Genomic DNA, 9,638 nt, shown 5'->3' with positions numbered 1-9,638 from the left:
AGTAATTGTGGAGCCTTAGCTTTTATAGATCTACCGATTAGCAAATGCCAATATTGCCCGGAAATATGCAGTGTGTGAAAACTTTGGCAAAATATCAAGGACAAAGTGCATTCATTCGACAAAGTTCATCTTTATAACATTGTTCGGTGATCAGTGTCACATCAACTGACTCATTCACACAGTGCTATCGGGAGCAACTGATGAAACTTGACCAGTTTAAAGAGCTCAGGACAACAGCATCTGAAAGTATGGAAGAAATAAGGTTCAGCAATCAGCACAATAGAAAGATTTATTGCGTGATGGTTGGGTTTGCTGGTGACATACTTTTAATTCATTTTTCTTTCATTGCTAAGAATACAGCTGAACAAGTACTCCAATAGATGTGCAACCTGAAAGAGAAATTCCACCAGTGAAGTCTAAGAGGTACCTGAAATTCTGATTCCAATGACTCCATAAATCTGGCTGTCAGTTATTGCTGGAGACAGGATCCTATTCTTGAGGCTTTCTCAGTTTGTGTATTTAAACCAGAGCTTGCATTTCAGAAGTACATGAAATAATGGGGAGATCGATAACAGTAATGTACTGAGTACTTGGCAAAGCAACTTCCTTTGGAGCAATCTATGATGTCTCTTACTTGGAGATGCTTCATTAGTGTCAATTAATAATATTCTACGCACCGTAATGATACATTCGGAGAAAACCCTGTACTTTAGGTGCAATGTTTGAACTAAAAAGTGCCATCTGTGTACAAACAATTTAATTTTTTTATACGTAGCAATTTATTTCAAGAAATCAAAAATTACTAACAGATGACAAACCAAAATAGCAAAATTGCCAAATATCTAACAATTTGTGGTCCAGATAGAAACCATTTTAACTTTAAAATTGGAACAGAACTCCCCTGCTTTGCTTTGAAATAGTGCCATGCGATCTTTTACATCCACCTGCAAGGGCAGACAGTTTAACATCCAATCCAAAAGATGGCAACTCCGACAGTGCAGCATTTCCTCAGCGCTGCACTGCACTGATATGTCAGCCTAGATTATGTGCTCAAGTCTTTGAAGTGGGATTGGAACACACAACCTTCTAAGTCAGACGAGAGAGACTGAGTCAAGGCTGACATGCTTTAGGTCCATGGTAGGTCTAGGGTAGGAGTAGCACAGTGACTTTTCAAGAAAATTTCTTGCCATTGCATTTTTAACTTTATTTTAGTGCTCATTGAGGTGTGGGTTGTCAATACAAGGAATGGGACAATTTTTTTAACTTTTTGTAAGTATGATGTGCTCCCGGTTCAAGTATAACAGGAATAATTTTGTGAGCTTCTGCTGACAGCATGGAGCCTCGTTAGTGGCGAGTGTGAGGCAGAGCTAGAGCTACATCCACCTTGATCCTCTGAGATGCACTAGCTGCTAGCATGGCTCTCAGCTGACAGAGGAGCATTGCAAATTTACCACTTACCTACTAGATATAGAATAAATTGTAGGGCAAATTTTCAAGTCCACACATGCTTGCAAGGTAATGATCTAGCCTTGTGTCTCAACGATGTTTTTCAGCCACAACTCACGATAGCATCTTTTACAGTTTCACACTGACCATAGTTATAATCTAACTTGAGAGATTTTGCCAAAAGATGGTCTCATGCCACAAGAAATTGGATGGAGACTGCTTAAACTGAGTGCATCACTATTTTGAATTGGACCAACAAAATGGCACTAGGGTATGCCTAATGCCACTAAGGTATGATATCAGTGCATGTGCCCTCCGTCAGAGGAGGGCATCATTAATACAATGGTCCAAAAACTCTATTCCCTAGCCACTGATTCCACCCCCCGCCCTTACCACTACCTCAGGCTGAGACAGACTACTTGCAACCTATGCATTCTGAGTTGAGTTTTGGACCTCATATCCTCTCGATCACAAAGACTGCTAGCTTTCACTTCCCTAATATCGTCCATCTCATCTCACTTGCTGCTGAAACCCTCATCCATGCATTTGTTACTTCCAGACTCGACTATTCCAATGCTCTCCTGGCCGGCCTTCCATCTTCCACTTAAATATAAATTTCCACTTCAATTAAACTTAAATATATCCAAAACTCTGCTGTCCATATCCTAATTTGCACCGTCCCATTCACCCATCATGCCTGTGCTCGCTGACCTTCATTGGCTCCCAATTGATCAATACATCAATTAAAACATTTTTTTTAATTTCAAATCATCTCTCTCTGGCCTCGCCCCTCCCTATTTCTGACACTTCCTCTAGCCCGACAGCCCTACAAGAACTGTGTTCCTCCAATTCTGGCCTCCAGTCTGCTTCTACTCCTATATCTCTTGGCCCTAATCTCTGGAATTAATTCCCTAAACCTCACTGTCCATCTCTTGCTCCTCCTTTAAGTTGCTCCTTTAACGCTATCTTTTACCTGTTCTAGTATCCCCTTTTTTGGCTCAGTGACAATTTTTGACTGCTTACATTCCTGTGAAGCACCTTGGGATGTTTTATTATGTTAAGGTGCTATATAGATGTAAGATGTTGTTGTGAGCTGATTTCCTTCAACAATGGTGCCCATGGGATGCATAAAACCTCGATTGTACCAGTGAACACATGTGATCTTTTTCTAAGTTCACCTGGTGTGCACAAGCTCTTAAAAGAGCAACAAGCAATTGGAGAACCATCTCAGCGGATCCTACAAATCTTGGGCCTTTGGTTGGGGGCATCAGCCGAGCCCAGGAGCAGACGGATGAGGAGGTCCTCTAATTTGCGCTTGATGTAAGATCATTACAACCCATGGAGAAGAGCATTTTATCCCATCCGCCTCAGGTACATTCAATCCCATGTGGAAGCATAGTGCACTAAACCACTGTGCTACCCTGCCCACTTTTGTTTACCTGTCTGATAGGTCTTAATTTTTAGTGTTTAATAATTATTCAGTTCTACAAATACTCTGCTTTCAGAGAATGCACTTTTAAAACAAAGAGCCATGAATGGTTACCACTGGTATAATAACATGGGGCCGGATTGACTGGGAGTATTGGGGGATTTTTCTCTGTTTTTAACAAAAAAAACTCCCTCTGCAAGTCTCAGATGTAAAATATACTAGCTGGTCGAACATCTGACTCATCAGCTGTGTCTGCTAATTCTGGCTGAGTTGTTCATTATTTAATGAATACGCCTGTTATTGCACAGTTAACAATCTCAATCATTATCATGAAATATTGTATAATATTTTGCAATAATGTGTATTACAAGTCCTTTGGCCTGCTACATTTTCTTGGTCAGTAAATTGTTTTTTTCCCTCAAGTCTTTGTTTAATTTTTTTCAGACTTTTATTGTTCTATGTGGTCCTTCAGTTTCTTTATGAATGAAACCACAAAACTCCATTCCTTACTTCCATAGGTGTTTTGTCTTAATCTTTGTCATTGGTCTGGAAAAGAGCTTATCCTTGTGATGTAAGAGGAGTAAGAAGAATTCATAACAGCGTTAGGAATTTGGTGCAGCTGAGAAAAGCAAGGGAACTACGACAAACAATGAAGTCCCTTTAGGTGGCAGATGCTTGAAAGTATAGACGGTGAGAAGAAGTAATCTCTTGTACGGAGGCATCTTCCACAGGGCATCAACTAGAACATACAGCTACTGTCCTTTTATTTTCCCTCCAACACTTCAATGCATGCAGGATAGAGAACTGAGCTCCATTTATTGAAAGGTCAGAAACACTCACATGTCCATCAGCATCTGTGGAGATAATGGGAAAGTTAATGGGCCCAAGTTTCGGGCGGCGCCGACCTGGACGCCCGTTTTTCGCGCCACAAAGTGCGCCTAAATAAAACTCACCTATTCTCCAGCTCCCTGCAGGTCCTCTGGAGCTGGGCGCAGCGCAGCATGAGCTGTGGGGGGGCGGAGCCAGGTCCCTACGCTGAAAACAGTGCCGGGACCTCTGCACATGCGCTACAGTGGGCGTGCATGTGCAGTAGCTCCAGGCGCCCAAAACTGTGGGAGGGTCCCGAAGCACGCATCCCCTAGCCCTGGCCGAATGGCCTCACTGGGGCTGCGTGGATACGGCTCACCTCCCACCCGACTGGACCCCCGCTCTCCCCACACCAGCGACCCGACCTCTGCTCCCCCAACTCCCCCCAATGCCCCCCCCCCCCCGGCGACCCGACCTTCGCTTCCCCCCCGCCCCCCCCGGCGACCCGACCCGACCTCCACTCCCCCCCCACCCGACCCGACCTCCGCTCCCCCCCCCCACCGGCGACCCGACCTCCGCGACTCTCTCTCCCCCCCCCACCGAACTCCGCGACCCCCCCCCTCCCCCCGATCTCCGCAACCCCACCCCCGGACCCGGGACCCAAGACCCGACGCCACCTACCTGTAAATCCAGCCCGAAGTCTTGGGCCTGGCCGTTCATTCTCCTCTCCTTCCCTCCCTCCCTCCCTTCTCTCTCCTTCCCCCCTTCTCCCCCCTCCTTCTCCCCTCCTCCTCCTCCTCCCCCCCTCCACTCCCCTAATCCCCACCCCCCTCTACCTCCCTCCTCCCCCTCTCCCCCCCAACCCTTCCCCCTCACCCCCACCCCACTTCTCCCCCTCCCCTCGCTGTCAGAAACACAGACACTGACAGACAGAGAGTGGCAGACACACACACAGACAGACAGAGAGATAGAGACACTGACAGAGACACACTGGGAGGGCCGTCCCAGCACGCTGTTGGAGGACTCCCGGTGCTGCAGTCGGTAAGTAGAAAATGTTTTATTTATTGATTTTTTAATTTTTTTTAATTTTTTTTGGATTGATTTATTGGTTGATTTATTGATGTATTTATCATTTATTATTGATGATGGCTCTTTATTTGTAAAACTGAAGTGTTTAATGTTTGTAAACTTCCCTTTAAACCCCCCCCCCCCATTCCCGACGCCTGATTTGTAACCTACACCTGATTTTCTAAGTGCAGACAAGGTTTATCTGAGCGTACAAAAATCTACACCTGCTCCATTCTAAGTTAGTTTGGAGTATGTTTTCACTGCCTAAACTTTCAAAACGGGCGTAAGTGGCCGGACACGCCCACTTTTGAAAAAAAAAATCTGTTCCAAACTGAAACTGTTCTAACTGACTAGAACTGGAGCAAACTAAATGCTGAGAATTGCAATTTCTAAGATACTCCATTCTAAATCAGTTGCTTCAAAAAAACAGGAGCAACTCAGGCCGAAACTTGGCCCCAATGTTTCAGATGTGACCTTTTGCCAGGCGAAGATCTGAATCATTAACTTGTCTGTTGTCTTCACACGTGCTGCCTGACATGATGAATGTTCCCAACATTTTCTGCTTTTGTTTCAGATTTCCAACATTGAGAGTTTTTTGATTTTTATTTATTAAAGGTCAGATGCACTTATAGACAATGCATTGTGGCTTTAACCATAAGTCCATGAGAATAAAGTAGTCTGCAAAATGTTTTGGAATATAATGGGGCTTCAGTGATGGAATATATAATTTTAGTGGTCATGTTGATGCTTATGTTAATGGGATCCCTTCTGTCTTTCTCTTTATCAGCCAAGATGTTGGCATACAGACCTCTATAGATACAATTGAAGTTGATCTTAAGGACAAAGTTAAAGCATTGTAAGTTGCTATATAAATACAAGTTACTGTTGGACCTTTACTGATGTCAAATTTGATGTTTTACCTCCTGTTGAAACTCACAGTACACAGCAAGATAGCAGCGAGGGGCTAGTTTCTCTGCTGGCTATTCAGGCTGGAGCCCACTGTGAATAAAACAGGTCCCTCCTATGTATTCTAGTGGTTTGGGTGAGATTGCAGGGGGTCAGGGGGAATTAGAGTGCGGTCGGAGATGGGTTGGGTTGGGGAGAAATTGGAGGGGGTCAGTGATTGGGTGATCACAGGTAGTCGGCGATGGAGGTGTGTGTCGGGGTGATTGTGGAGGTAGGGGGTAAACTTGTTGGGCTTGAACGTAACAGGCTCCTCCTGCATCCAAGTTCCTGCTCCTCCTGGCCCAAAAACAGTGCTGTAAAAGCACATACCTGATGGATGCAGCCTTTCTTGCCTATTTTCACCTGCTGGGTTTATTGAGGCCCGGAAACCCGGCCAACATGGGATAAAAATATAAACACTGTAAAAGTAGAAGCACGCACCCTCCTTAAAAGGTTGCAATTACCAACCCATCTCCTGGGAGCAGGTTGGTCGCCCGGCCTGTAGTGTCTCTGCACCTTGTTACAAACTCACACGAGGCATGTATATATCAGACACGGTCACTCTGTGACCTTCACTTTATTCCCAGGACCAAAGAGTGCTGACCCTGGGTGGGACCTCCCCTTTTATACCTGGAAACCCAGGTGAGGAGTGTCCCCCGCAAGCTCACCCCCTGTGGTCAGGGTGTGCATTTCAAGGGTACAGGTACAGTGTGCATGAGTTACAGTTACATAACTATTGTCATTGCAAGATGGCGAAATACATGACATCATCTCCCCCCTTGAGTCTTTTTAGTTTCAGAGGTTAAGTCTATCGGGTGGTCGACGCTCTCTCATGGAGCGCCGCAGTTGTGGCTCTGGTGGCTGAGCCTCAGCACGCGTCTCTTTCACTTGAGGTGATTCCGGCCTGTCCGGGCTGGCCGCAGGGACTGTGCATGCTGAGGGCTGTCTTTGTTGCTTATTCGCTGGCAGTGGTGTGGGTACTATCTCATCATGCTCTTCTTCTGGTTCCTCCGTGTCTGCACTGAACCTTGTCTTTACTTGGTCCAAGTGTTTGCGGCATATCTGCCCATTGTTTAGTCTGACCATCATGACCCTGTTTCCTTCTTTGCCAATTATGGTGCCCTCAAGCCATTTGGGTCCCAAAGCATGGTTAAGAACAAATACCGGGTCATCTATTTCGATACACCTCCCCCTTGAGCCTCAATCATGGAGCTCGGTTTGGGACTGGCGCTTGCCCTCAACAATATCTGCCAGGTCTGGGTGAATGAGGGACAGCCGCGTCATGAGCGCGCGTTTCATGAGGAGTTCCGCTGGCGGGACTCCCATGAGCGAGTGTGGCCGGGACCTGTAGGCCAGCAGGAGGCACGATAGGTGGTCCTGAAGGGAGGGTCCTTGGATGTGTAGCATGCCCTGCTTTATGTCTTAGAACGCCCGTTCCACCTGGCCATTGGAAGGCGGCTTGAACGTCACTGTCCGGACATGCTTGATCCCATTGCCCGACATAAACTCCTGGAATTCATGGCTGGTAAAACACGAGCCATTGTCGCTGACCAGGATGTCCGGCAAGCCGTGGGTCGCGAAAACCGTACGCAAACTCTCCACTGTGATGGATGTTGTGCACGAGTTCAATATGATGCACTCAATCCACTTCGAGTATGCATCGACTATGATCAGGAACATTTTCCCCATGAACGGGCCCGCATAGTCTACGTGAGTACGTGACCATGATCTAGTGGGCCAAGGCCACGGGCTGAGTGGAGCCTCCCTGGGGGCATTGCCCAGCTGGGCACACGTCGTGCACCTGCGAACCCAGTGTTCCAGGTCTGAGTCAATCCCCGGCCACTATACATGTGACCGGACAATAGCCTTCATTAACACGATGCCAGGATGCTCGCTGTGGAGTTCGCTGATGAACGCTTCTCTTCCTTTCTGGGGCGTGACTACCCGGCTGCCCCATAACAGGCAGTTGGCTTGGATGGAGAGTTCGTCCATCCGCCTCTGAAAAGGCCTGACTTCCTCGGGGCACGCCCTGTGCGCGGGCGCCCAATTCCCAGTCAGGACATATTTCTTTATCATGGATAGGAGGGGGTCCCTGTTGGTCCAGAGTTTGATCTGGCGGGCTGTGATGGGGGAGCCCGCAGTGTCAAAAGCCTCAACGGCCATGACCATCTCAGCGCTCTGCTCCGACGCCCCCTCGGTGGTGGCCAGTGGGAGCCTGCTGAGTGCGTCAGCGCAATTTTCGGTGCCTGGCCGGTGCCGTATGGTGTCGTCATACGCCGCCAGCGTGAGGGTCCATCGCTGTATGCGAGCTGACACGTTAGCATTGACAGCCTTGCTGTCGGACAACAGGGACGTTCACGGCTTGTAGTCCGTCTCTAGTTCGAACTGTCTGCCGAAAAGGTACTGGTGCATCTTTTTCACACCGCACACACACGCGAGTGCCTCCTTCTCGACCATGCCGTATCGACGCTCTGCCTGGGAGAGTGACCTGGAGGTGTAAGCCACTGGTTGGAGTCAGCCGTCATCGTTACCCTGCTGCAGTACACACCAAACCCCGTAGGATGACGCATCGCATGTTAAAACCAGTTTTTTACAGGGGTCATACAAAGTCAACAGTTTGTTGGAACACAGCAGGTTCCTCGCCTCATTGAAAGCCCGTTCTTGACAATCCCCCCAAAACCATTCACAACCTTTATGGAGGAGCATGTGAAATGGCGCCAACAATGTGCTTAAGTTCGGCAGAAAGTTCCCAAAATAGTTCAAAAGTCTCAGGAATGATCGCAACTCTGATGTGTTGCCAAGCCTGGGCGCCCGGCGGATCGCCTCAGATTTTGATTCAGTGGGCCGGATCCCGTCTGCGGCAGCCCTCCTGCCCAGGAACTCGACCTCTGGGGCCAAAAACACACACTTGACCTTTTTCAGCCGCAAGCCTACCCGATCCAATCGGCGTAGCACCTCCTCCAGGTTGCGGAGGTGTTCCTCGATGTCTCGACCCGTTATAAGGATGTCATCTTGGAATACGACTGTTCCAGGGATGGACTTGAGCAAGCTTTCCATGTTTTGCTGAAAGATAGCCGCTGCCGAACGAATGCCAAACAGGCACCTGTTGTAGACAAATAATTCTTTGTGCATTGTGATGGTGGTCAGAAGCTTGGAATCTTCCGCCAGTTCCTGAGTCATGTAGGCCGAAGTGAGGTTCAGCTTCGTGAACAGCTTTCACCTGCCAGTGCGGCAAAGAGGTCCTCCGCTCTCGGAAGCGGGTATTGGTGTTGCAGCGATACTTGGATTGATGGTGGCTTTGTGGTCGCCACAAATCCTAACCGAGCCATCTGCTTTGAGGACGGGAACGATGGGACTTGCCCAGTCGCTGAATTCAACGGCCGAAATTATGCCCTCTCTGAGCAGCCTGTCCAATTCACTTTCAATTTTCTCACGCATCACGTAAGGCACCGCTCTGGCTTTGTGGTGCACTGGTCTGGCATCCGGAGTGATGCGTATCACTATTTTAGTGCCCTTGAATGTACTGATACCGGGTTGAAACAGAGACTCAAATTTTTGCAAGACCTGCGAGCATGAACTTCGCTCCATGGATAAAATGGCGTGCACATCCCCCCCATTTCCAATTCATCTCAGCTAGCCAACTCCTCCCCAAAGTGCGGGGCCATTTCCCGGAACAATCCAGAGTGGCAGCCGGTTCTGTATTCCATTATGCGTTACCACCAAGTTTGCACTGCCCAGCACTGGGATGACCTCTTTGGTGTACGTACGTAGCTGCGTCTCAATGCGTTCCAGTTTGGGCCTGCTAGCTCTGTGTGGCCATAGTCTCTCAACCTGTTGGGCACTCATGAGAGACTGGCTAGCTCCCGTATCCAGTTCCATGTGCACTGGGATGCCATTCAGTAAGACTTTCATCATCATGGGTGGCGCTTTAGTGTATGAGCTG

General features: G+C 48.0%; 1 long non-coding RNA gene across 1 annotated transcript in view; it reads left to right on the top strand.

Moving 5' to 3' along the window:
- The first annotated feature begins 349 nt into the window (after positions 1–349).
- Positions 350–9,638, top strand: part of LOC139275017 (uncharacterized) — a 34,338-nt gene continuing 25,049 nt past the window's right edge. The window contains exons 1-2 of the long non-coding RNA XR_011595655.1: positions 350–423; positions 3,394–3,565. This is a non-coding gene — a long non-coding RNA (uncharacterized lncRNA). The remainder of the gene's footprint in view (positions 424–3,393; positions 3,566–9,638) is intronic.

This window comes from Pristiophorus japonicus, chromosome 10 (assembly GCF_044704955.1).
Source record: "Pristiophorus japonicus isolate sPriJap1 chromosome 10, sPriJap1.hap1, whole genome shotgun sequence".
Classification (NCBI taxonomy): Eukaryota; Metazoa; Chordata; class Chondrichthyes; family Pristiophoridae; genus Pristiophorus; species Pristiophorus japonicus.
This window is presented reverse-complemented; position numbering and strand designations above follow the sequence as displayed.